Genomic DNA, 12,331 nt, shown 5'->3' with positions numbered 1-12,331 from the left:
TCCTCTCTCTCCTCTCTTCTCTCTCCCTCCTTCTCTCCTCTCTCTCCTCTCTCCTCTCTCCCTCTCTCCTTCATCCCTCTCTCCTCTCTTCCCTCTCTCCTACATCCCTCTCTCCTCTCTTCCCTCTCTCTCTCTCTCCTCTCTCCTAATCCTCTCTCTCTCTCTCTCTCCTCCCTCTCTCTCTCTCCTCTCTCTCCTCTCTCTCTCTCTCCTCTCTCCTCTCTCTCTCTCCCTCTCTCCTCTACATCCCTCTCTCCTCTCTCTCCTCTCTCCCTCTCTTCTCCTCTCTCTCCCTCTCTCCTATCATCCCTCTCTCCTCTCTTCTCCCTCTCTCTCTCTCTCTTCTCTCTCTCCCTCTCCCTCTCTCCTCTCTCTCATCCCTCTCTCCTCTCTCTCTCTCTCTTATCTCTCTCTCCTCTCTCTCCTCTCTCCTTCTCCCCTCTCCTCTCTCCTCATCCTCTCTCCTCTCTCCCTCTCTCCTCATCCTCTCTCCTCTCTTCCCTCTCTCCTTCATCCCTCTCTCTCCTCTCTCCCTCTTCTCTTACATCCTCTCTCCTCTCTCTCCTCTCTCCCTCTTCTCTCTTCTCTCTCTCATCCCTCTCTCCTCTCTTCCTCCCTCCTCGTCTCCTCTCTCTCTCTCTCCCTCTCTTCCCTCTCTCCTTCATCTCCTCTCCTCTCTTCCCTCTCTCCTTCATCCTCTCTCCTCTCTCTCCTCTCTCCTTCATCCCTCTCTCCTCTCTCTCTCTCTCTTCCCTCTCTCCTCTCTCTCCTCTCTCCTACATCCCTCTCTCCTCTCTCCTCTCTCCCTCTCTCCTCTCTTCCCTCTCTCCTTCATCCCTCTCTCCTCACTCTCCTCTCTCCTACATCCCTCTCTCTCTCTCCTATCTCTCTCTCCTCTCTTCCCTCTCTCCTTCATCCCTCGCTCCTCTCTCTCCTCTCTCCTACATCCCTCGCTCTTTTTCCACATGTCTCTCCTAGGTCCTCCTCTCTTTTTCTCCCCCGTTTTGTCTCCCTCTCCTCTCTCCTCTACTTGGCTCTTTTCTCTCTTTCACTTCTCTCTCCCTTCTCTCTCTCTTCCTCCTCTTCATCCCTCCCTCTATACTTCTCTCCTCTCTCCTTCTCTCTCCAGCCATCTCTTCTCTCTCTCCCCTCTCTTCCTCTACCCACCTCGCTCTTCTTTTTCTCTCTCTCCATCCCTCTCTCTCTCTCCCTTTTCTCCCTCTACCCACCCCTCTCTTCCCTTTCTCTCTCTCTCCGTCCACTCCATCTCTCTCTTTCTCCCTTCTCTCCTTCTACTCACCTCTCTTCTCTTTCTTTCTCTCTCTCCATCCCTCTCTCTCCCTCTCCATCTCTCTTGCTCTCCCTACTCACCTCTCTCTTCTCTTTCTCTCTCTTCATCCCTTTCTCTTCCTCTTGCTCTCTCCCTCTCCCCTCTATCTCTACCCTCCTCTCTCTTCTCTTTCTCTCCCTCCACTCCATCTCTTTCTCTCTCCCTTCTCTCCTTCCACTCACCTCTCTTCTCTTTCTCTCTCTCTCACCTCTCCGTAGCCTCCATCATTCTCTCTCCCTCTCTCTCTCTTTGCCTCTCTCCCTCCTTCTCCCTTCTCTCTCTCATTCCCTCTCTCTCTTCTCCCTCTACCCACCTCACTCTTCTCGTTCTCTCTCTCCATCCCCCTCTCTCCTGCTCTCTCTTTCCCTTCTCTCCTTCAACCCACCTCTCTCTTCTCTTTATCTCTCTCCCTCCTCTCAATCCCTCTCTTCCTCTCTCCATCTCTGTCCTCTTTCTCTCTCTCCTCACTCTCTTCCTAGTCTCCATCCCTCTCTCTCTCTCTCTCTCGCTTTCCCTCTCTCCTCTTTCTCTCCCTCTCTCTGCTCTCTCTCCTCTCTTTCCCTCCTCTCCTTCTCTCTCTCCCCCTCCCCATCTCTCTCCTCTTTCTCTAACTCCTCGTTCACTCTCTAATCTCCATCCTCCTCTCTCTCTCCCTCCATCTCCCTTCTCTTTCTCTCACTCCCCCTCTCTCTTAACTCTCTCTAGCCCTCCTCTCCATCCCTCCCTCTTTCCAACTCTCTCCTCTTCTTTTCTTTCTCCCTCCTTCACGCTTCTCTCTCTCACTCCCTCTCTCCTCTCTCTGTCTCTATTCCTCCATCTCTTCCTCTCAACTCTCTCTCTCCCTCCTCTCCATCCCTCCCTCTTTTCATTTCCCTCTCTCTCTCCATCCCTCCCTCCCCTTCTCTCTCTCTTCTCTCATCACTTGTGATTTGTTGGAGCTTTAATGTTCGTCGATGTGGAGAAATTCTCTTCTTATTACAGCAGCTGGATCCTGATCATGATCATGATCCTGATCCTGAGCCTGATCCTCATCACGAGCCGGAGCCGGAGCCGGAGCAGAGATCACAAACTCCGGCTCCTTTGTGACTCCTTGATGTGGAAATACGCTGGGAATAATTATCAAACCGAGCTGTTATTAAAGGTTAAAGGTGCGAAGTTACGCAAAACTGACTCCTGCGAGTTTTAAGACTCGAGTCAGAATGTTTTTACCTCCACAAAAACAGACTGGAGTTGTGTTTTGTTTCACTCACACGTGTTTGAGTAAAACTTTATTATTACTCTGTCTACATCTCCAAACCTCAAAATGCTCTGATCCCCCTCGTGATGTCATGAAGTGGTAGTTTTGAATAGAGCCCGACCGATATATCGGCTGGCCAATATTATCGGCTGATATGGGCAACTTTAGGCATATCGGCTATCGGCCGATATTTCATGTGGGCATGTTATACCTCATTATAAAGCTTAGACTCTCTACATTCTGTTCATTTAATCCAATTTACAGACAGATAAATGTCCTAATATGTGGCTCCACATCAGTATTTATCTGTGGAGTCATTTGTCTGTGTGTGTCCGTACTGTCCCTGAACACACCACAGAGTCGCGTCACTCATGTGTGTTTGTTTACACCTGCAGACACAGATCCAAACACTGAGATTATTTTCTTTTTACGGACAATCGGTTTGAGTCTGGATTAAAAGGACATTTATTAGTGCAGATTTGTGATGTGGGAGGAGCCTGTGTGAGCGGTGAGTGTTGGAAATATGTCGACTCTGAAGCTAGTTTTAGTCATTTGTTATGGTTTAGCTGCTGTAGCTCCCGCACATAAACAGACTGTTTCTATTGGTCTATTGTAAAGTGACTATATTGGCCGTATATTTGCTCCTGGACCTGCACTGATGTGTAAATGTGCTGTGAACAGATGTGTGAATTATGACATTTGCGCATATAATTAATTACCGCGGCGCGCACGTATTTACGGCTAAAGGCTAACAGCGCTACTTTCTTTACTAGTTATGGGTCGGTCGCGAACGAAATGGCTCTTAGAACCGGCTCTTTGAAGGGAACGACGGGAGCCTGATCCTTATTGGGAGCCGTGTTTTCTCTTTCTCTCACTTTTTTTATCTTCACGCCGCGTGCAGATTCGTGGTTTGACAGCGGCAGCGGCTAAATACGAAACTTTGAGAAATTTGCGTGTACGTAGGATTAAAAAAAAACAAAAACAAAAAAAACGAGCATATTTGACTGTAGTTTAGCATAAAATAAATAAGTCCCGGTTTAGTCCTTTTTCAGTCATGGTTTAGACCCGGTTCAGTCCTGATTCAGTCCTGCTTTAGACGTGCTTTAGACCTGCTTGCAACAAAACAATCTGAAGAGCCGCTTGGGAGCCAAAAGAACCAGCAGCTTTTAGTGAGCCGAGCCAAAAGAGCCGGAATTTTTACATCACTAAATATATCGGCGATTATATCGGCTATCGGCAGCTCCAACTTTCATTATATCGGTTTCATATCGGCCACAGCAAAATCCATATCGGTCGGGCTCTAGTTTTGAATCACAATCCAGGTGTGATTTTGATGAGGAAGCAACATTATAGCACAGACTAAAAAAATAGCACAATATAGGCACTTAAATATGCTTTTCTTACTGATTTTTATTTTGTAGTTGTTCCAAAGGACGGAGATCTTCCTCAAAGATGTCGGACAGATTTGTACACAGCACTGGGAAAGAGGCCGTTCATCATTTCTACACCTGCGGCGAAATTCACGGTTAAATCCAGACCTGAGGTGCTGCCTTCAGTGAAGTTGTCAAAATTAGACTCAAGATTGTAAAATTACAAAAATTAGTTGTTTGCATGATTCATGAACAGAGGCTTTTCCACTGGCCTGTAGTTTTCAAACATGTCTTTAATATATTTTGATTATTACTGCAGCTGGAAAATCAAGTCTTAAGAATTGAATAAGTCATATTTTTGTAAATCTGTTTGCAGGTTTATGAGGTCGGCTCTGGTGGAGAAACGCCTGCATGTTTTGTATCGAGTGATTTAAGGGTCTGTTTACATGAGACTTGATACTTGTGGGTAAAAATGACTAAATATTTTATCAGGAAGTGCCTTTTGTTTAGACGGTGAATCTGAAACAACCCTCCAAAAAAGTCGTCTACACTCTGCCGTAGCGTTTCCATCTACACTGACCAAGACGCAAAACTCTGGTCAGATCTGCTCAGGTCGTGTATGTGTTTATGTCATAAACATCAGCACCGAGCGTCACCACTGAGCCGCCTGACACACACACACACACACAACAAATTCCACACACTTTAGCGTCACCGTATGCAGACAGACTGAAAACACTGGTCTAAACGCAGAATAAAAACGTGAAGCCACTTTTATTCTCCTGTACAAACCGTCAGCATATAAACTAAGAAAAAAGCTCTGAATTATTATTACACATGTTGTTGTTTTCACAGGTTTATGTGGTGTGGTTGTGGAGAGGCACAGGGTTTACTTACATTTTACACTGTGAGTGTTATTACATTACACCTGAGTGCAAATATCTAGTAGTTGGGTGTAAATATCACAGTGTTAATTTTATAACACAAACTGTAGTGTAGAATCCTTCAGCTCAGTGTTCAATGACACTAAACCCCAGTGCAGACATAAATGTACACCTGGGAGTGTTGTTTTTGACACCATGAGTGTTAAAAACAACACTAGGTCACTGTAAAATATTTAAAAATTTCAAAAGTGTAAATTTGACACTGAAAATAGTGCAAATTCATAGAGACATTTTTAAAGTGTTAATATTGACACTGTCAGTGTTAATTTAACACTGGTAAATTTGCTTGAGTGTTCATAATACTGTGAATACTTACTACTTCATACTACTACAAAGTTCACAGTTCAAGGAATTATGATACCCCGTATACATACTACTACTACTACTACTACTACTACAACTAACTTTACTTAACTACTACTACTACTACAAGTACTACTACTACTACTAACAACTACTACTACTACTACTAACTACTACTACTACTACAGTCTACTACTACTACTACTACACTACTACTACTACAACTACTACTACTACTACTACTACTACTAACTACTTACTACTACTACTACTACTACTTACAACTACTAACTACTACTACTACTACAACTACTACTTACTACTACTACTACTACTACTACTACTACTACTACTACTACAACTACTACTACTACTAACTACTACTACTACTACTACTACTAAGTACTACTACTACTAACTACTACTACTACTACTACTAAACTACTACTACTAACTACTATAACTACTACTACTACTAACTATACTACTTACTACTACTACAGCTACTACTACTACTACAACTACTACAACAGCTGCTACTAAAACTACTACTTATATTATATATACTTATATACTACAAACTACCACTTCAACATCCTACATTTAAGACTACTACTACTTCTACTACTACTACTACTAATACTACTGCTGCTCTTAATAAAACTAATACATAATACTACATACTACCACTTCTCCATACTACACATTAGTACAACTACTAGCACTAGTACTTCATACTACTACCAGGTTTAAAGTTCAACGAGTCTATTAGCAGTCAGGGGCAATACACAATTCTACATACTACTACTACAAATACTGTTAATACTATGTACTAATACTGCAGTACGCACATACTTCACATACGCTGATAAAGTCTGAGCTGCGTTGTGCCGTTCAGATTTTACTTGATGTGGAAACACGCTCAGAATCTTTTATCAGAGCGGCTCTTTTACTCCGGGTTAAGTATCACATAACACCGGCGCTTTCTGCATTTTATTAAGTCGATTCTGTCAATTCCCATCAGCGCGAGGCGAGCGGGTACGAGAGGGGGATGAGGACGAGGAGGAGAAGAAGAGGAGGAGGAGGAGGGAGAGATGTTAGGAGCAGAGGGAGGATTGAAGATGACAGCGTGTGGGAGGAAGAATAACCAATCAAAGCCGAGCAGGAAGTGTTTGTGGCGAGGAGTCGTGTGAGGAGCTCTCGCGTTTGAGCCGAGGAGAACTTCTGAACGTTTGAACATGAGGAGATTGGACAAGTTCTTCTTCGGGCTTCATCGTTTTATTTTATTTATTGGAGTTCAGAGGCCCAGACATCGCAGCAGAGGGTGTCAAGAGGGAAAAAGTACACAAGCACAGGGAGAACATGCAAACTTCATACACATGAAACCCCGGCTGGACTGGAAATGAAACTCAGACTCAGAAAGACTAGATTCATACGAGGGTAGTTCATCAATACACAAGCCCTGAGCCGCAAGAGAGAGAGAGAGAAAAAAAGAGGCAAGTTAAATGGGCTCTATTTTCTAAGTGTTTTTTTTTACCCACTAAAAAAAAAAAAGAAAAGAAAAAAAAAAATAATAATAATTTTTTTTTTTTTTACACCAACAACTTAAATTTTTATTTCTCTTGCTATTTATTTATTTATTTATTTGCGACAATTTTAAAAAAAATAATTATTACCATTGATGTGGCTGTGAAAAGTGAGTGTTTTTTTTTTTTTTTTTTTTTTTTTTTTTTTTTCCTTAGCCACATCAATGAAATAAAAAAAAAAAAGGAAAAAAAAAAAAAAAAAAACCTGTTGGAAAAACAAAGATACACACACACACAAAAAAAACAAGTTGGTGCAAAATGAAAAAAAAAAAAAAAAAGTTTTAATTTTTTTTTTTTTTTTTTTATTTTACACCGACAACTTCAATTTTTACTTATTTTGCTATTTATTTATTTATTTATTTGCGACAATTTTTAAATTATTATTACCATTGATGTGGCTGTGAAAAGAGAGTGTTTTTTTTTTTTTTTTTTTTTTCTTTTTTTTTTTTTTTTCACTGATGTGGCTAAGAAAAAAAATATAAAAATTTTAAAAAAAGGAAAAAAAAAACTGTTGGAAAAACAAAGAAACACACACGCAAAAAAAAACCCCAAAAAACATGAGAGAAAAAACATTTTTGAGTTGTTGGTGCAAAGTGAAAAATAAATAAATAAATAAAAATAAATAAATAAATTGCCTTTTGAAAAACAAACAAACAAACAAAAAACATAAGAGAGAAAAACATTTTTGAGTTGTTGGTGCAAAAAAAAAAAAAAACCCAAACAAAAACTAAACAAAGCCAAAAAACAAACAAACAAACAAACAAAACACTTAGAGCCAAAATGACGTGCCTCTTTTTTTTTTCTCTCTTGCAGCTCAGGGCTTCCGTACATCAAAGCATTAGATTTTAGTGTCCAAAAGATGATTTAGAAGAAATGTGGAAGAAAAAGGAGATGTTTTAGAGGTTGCTCGAGCTGCGTGAAGTTTCTGCATGAAGTTCTGAAGCTCCTGCAGATGATTTGGTTTTCCTTAAGAAGCTGTCACAGTATAAAAATTCTGTTGTGGAGAAAACACCTCTACAGCTTTGGGTCGACATCTTTGGCACCTGAGTGAAGAAACGTTTGTCCTGGGAATTCTCCGCCTCCAGAGTCACAGAAGAAGAGAAGAAGGTTCAGAGGTTCCACCAAAGCGACGTGATGATCTTAATCAAGAAGATTAAGAAGAGAAGCAGATCAGAAGGTTCGTCTCCACCAGCGCAACGTGTTTCTTCAAAGATCAGAGAGGGTTTTATTTACTGAGCAGAACTAGAACCAGGACTAAACCAGGACTAAACCAAGTCTAAACCAGGTCTAAACAAACAAAGTCTAAAACCAGGAACCAGAAACCAGGACTAAACCAGGACTAAACAAGTCTAAACAGACCTGAAACCAGGACCTAAACAGACTAAACAGGATAAACACCAGGTCTAAACCAGGACTAAACCAGGTAAACCAGACTGAACCAGGACTAAACCAGGACTAAACCAAAGGTAAACCAGGACTAAACAAGGACTAAACTAAACAGACTAAACCAGGACTAAACCAGGTCTAAAACCCAGAACTAAACCAGGCTAAACCAGGACTAAACAAGTCTAAACCAGGACTAAACTACTAAACCAGGACTAAACCTGAACCAGGACTAAACCAGAAACCAGGTCTAAACAGGTCTAAACCAAAACCAGACCTGAACCAGGACTAAAACCAGGTCTAAACCAGGTCTAAACAAAACTCAAGAACCAGGACTAAACCAAGTCTAAACAAGTCTAAACAAATTCTAAACCAGACTGAAACCAGGACTAAACCAGGTCTAAACCAAGGTCTAAAACCAAGGTCTAAAACAGACTGAACCAGGACTAAACCAGGACTAAAACAAGTTGAACAGGACTAAACCAGGACCAGGTCTAAACCAGGTCTAAACAAAGTCAGAAACCAGGACTAAACAAGGTAACCAAGACAAACCTAAACCAGGTTAAACCAGACCTGAACCAGGACTAAACAGGTAAAACAAGGTTGAACCAGGACTAAACCAGGACTAAAACAAGGGTTGAACCAGGACTAAACCAGGACTAAACCAAGTCTAAACCAGACCTGAACCAGGACTAAACCAGGACAGTCTAAACCAAAACCTAAACCAGGACTAAACCAGGTCTAAAACCAGGACTAAACAAAGTCTAAACCAGACCTGAACCAGGACTAAACCAGGTCGGTCTAAACCAGGACTAAACAAAGTCTAAACCAGGACTAAAACAGGTAAAACAGGTCTAAAACTCTAAACCAGACCTGAACCAAGGACTAAACCAGTCTAAACCAGTCCAAACTAAACCAGACCTGAACAGGACTAAACCAGGTCTAAACAAAGGTCTAAACCAGACTGAACCAGGACTAAACCAGGACTAAAACAAGGTTGAAACCAGGACTAAACCAGGTCTAAACCAAGTCTAAACCAGACTAAACCAACTAAAACCAGGACTAAACCAGGTCTAACAGAAACAAAAGAACTAGTCTAAACCAGGACTAACCAGGACTAAACCAGGACTAAACAAAGTCTAAACCAGACCTGAACCAGGACTAAACCAGGTCTAAACCAGGTCTAAACAAAGTCTAAAACCAGGACTAAACAGGACTAAACCAGGACTAAACCAGGTCTAAACAAACTCTAAACCAGACCTGAACCAGGACTAAACCAGGTCTAAACCAGGTCTAAACAAAGTCTAAACCAGGACTAAAACAGGGTTGAACCAGGACTAAACCAGGACTAAACCAAGTCTAAACCAGGTCTAAACAAACTCTAAACCAGACCTGAACCAGGACTAAACCAGGTCTAAACCAAGTAAACCAGGACTAAACCAAAACCAGGAAATAAACCAGGACTAACAAAGTCTAAACCAGAACTGAACCTAGGACTAAACCAAGTCTAAACCAGGTAAACCAGGACTAAACAAGGTCTAAACCAGGACTAAACTAAAACCAGGACTAAACAGGACTAAACCAAAGGACTCTAAACCAGACCAGACTGACCAGACTAAACCAGGCCTAAACCAGACTAAACCAGGTCTAAACCAGGTCTAAACCAGGACCAAAACAGGTCTAAACCAGGTCTAAACCAGGTCTAAACCAGGACTAAACCAGGAGCTCCACAGTACCTCTTTCACTGAACTGAACCGATCATAAGATAATTAATGAAACCTTCTAATTCACGTCTAATAAAGTCGCTCCGATCCTAATTAGCGTCTGGTGTTTGGCAGATCTTGATCCCGGAGTCACTAACCCGGAGTTCACGTCTCATCTTTAAAAATTCATGTTTGTTTTTACCTTTGCTTATTTTGATTTCCCTCAAACCGGGCGCCGCCGCATCTCCTGGCATCGCGTTGTCAATTATGCATATCGCGTATTAATACTTAATTTTATTTGATTTGCCCGAGCGAGGCTGTTAATCCGAGTGACGCGTGCGAACGGGAAAAGGTGCCTGGAAAATGTCCTAAAAGCTCCGAGTCTAAGCAATTAACTCCTTGGTTTACGCTCCGGAGATAGGGCTTAATGACGCGATCCAGTGAGCCCGCAAATTTGGGCCTCCAGGAACACGGGGACGAGGAATCAGAATATGGAAATGTGGAGTTATTGTCGGGGAAACACAGGAGTTTTGGAGGAGGAGGCCTCCGGGCGGCGCTAAGACGGAGCGTGGGACTCAAACACGGAAAACGATGAAGCCGACGGCGAGTTTGGTCTAGAGTTGGAGAGATGTGGAAAGATGCGTCTTTACGTTGTGTTTAGATTTGTTTTTGTGATTTTAATGTGTTTTTTATTCGAGAAAGCACTTTTAATCACTTTTTTGTTTGTTTTTGTCACAGTTTCACCTTTTGTTTACATGTTTTTCCCCAGTCCTGGTTTAGTCCTGGTTCAGTTCTGTTTTACTCCTGGTTAAGACCTGGTTTACACCTGGTTTAGTTCTGTTTTAGTCCTGGTTTAGTCCTGGTTTAGACCTGGTTTAGACCCATTTTAGTCCTGGTTTAGTCCTGTTTCAGTCCTGTTTTAGTCCTGGTTTAGATTTGTTTTAGTCCTGGTTTAGTCCTGGTTTAGACCTGTTTTAGTCCTGTTTTAGTCTGGTTTAGACCGATTTTAGTCCTGGTTTAGTCCTGGTTTAGTCCTGGTTTAGTCATGATTTAGTCCTGGTTTAGATCTGTTTTAGTTCCTGGTTTAGTCCTGGTTTAGACCTAGTTTAGTCCTGGTTTAGTCCTGGTTAGTCCTGGTTTAGACCTGGTTTAGACCTGGTTTAGTCTTGGTTAGACCTGGTTTAGTCTGTTTAGACCTGGTTTAGACTTGGTTTTCTGGTTCAGTCCTGGTTTAGACCTGGTTTAGTCCTGGTTCAGTTCTGGTTCACCGTGTTCATTAGTGGATTATAAATACATTCACCCGCAACCATCGAGTCAACAAGATTTCAGGGACACAGGAGTTTTGGAGGAGGAGGCCTCCGGGCGGCGCTAAGACGGAGCGTGGGACTCAAACACGGAAAACGATGAAGCCGACGGCGAGTTTGGGTCTAGAGTTGGAGAGATGTGGAAAGATGCGTCTTTACGTTGTGTTTAGATTTGTTTGTTTTGTGATTTAAATGTGTTTCTTATTTTTTAAAGCACTTTTAATCACTTGCTTGAGTTTTTGTCACAGTTTGCCTTTTATTTACATGTTTTTCCCCAGTCCTGGTTTAGTCCTGGTTCAGTTCTGTTTTACTCCTGGTTTCACTTTAGTCCTCTTTTTGTCTGTTTAGACATTGGTTCAATCCTTTTTCCTGGTTTAGACTTTGTTTAAGTCCTGGTTTAGTCGAGACCTGTGTCCTGGTTTATGGTTTTAGTCCTCTTTTAGTCCTGTTTTAGACCTGTCAATCCTGAGTTCAGTCCTGGTTCAGACCTGTTTTTAGTCCTGGTGACTTGGTTTAGTCCTGGTTCAGTCTTGGTTTAGACCTGGCCTGGTTCAGGTTTTCTGGTTTAGTCCTGATTTAGTACTAGTTTAGACCTTTTAGACCTGTTTTAGTCCTGGTTAGACCGATTTTAGTCCTGGTTTAGTCCTGTTTTAGTCCTGGTTTAGTCCTGATTTAGATCTGTTTTGTCCTGGTTTAGACTTTTTTAGTCCTGGTTTAGACCGGTCCAGTCTGGTGTCCTGGGTTAGTTCTGGTTCAAACCTCTTTGTCCTGTTTAGACATCAAATTCCTAGATGTTTAGTCCTGGTTAGACATGTTCAATCTGGTCCTGGTTCATACCTGTTTTAGTCCTGGTTTAGTTCTGGTTCAGTCCTGGTTTAGACCTGGTTTAGAGACCTGTTTATGTGGTTCAGTCTATTAGTCCTGGTTTCTTCTGGTTAGTCTGTTTAGTCCTGGTTTAGACTGGTTAGTTCTGGTTAGCCTGGTTTAGTCCTGGTTAGTCTGTTTTAGTTTCTGTTTAGTCTGGTTTAGTTCGGTTTAGTTCTGGTTTAGTTCTTGTTGGTTTAGTTCTGGTTTAGTCCTGCGTTTATCCTGGTTTGTTTAGTTCTGTTTAGTCCTGGTTTAGTCCTGGTTTTCTGGTTTAGTTCTGGTTTAAGTCCTGGTTTAGTCCTGG

This window comes from Boleophthalmus pectinirostris, unplaced genomic scaffold (assembly GCF_026225935.1).
Source record: "Boleophthalmus pectinirostris isolate CB_2022bp ecotype Guang Dong unplaced genomic scaffold, ASM2622593v1 HiC_scaffold_3, whole genome shotgun sequence".
Lineage (NCBI taxonomy): Eukaryota > Metazoa > Chordata > Actinopteri > Gobiiformes > Gobiidae > Boleophthalmus > Boleophthalmus pectinirostris.
Note: the sequence above shows the minus strand (reverse complement) of the source record.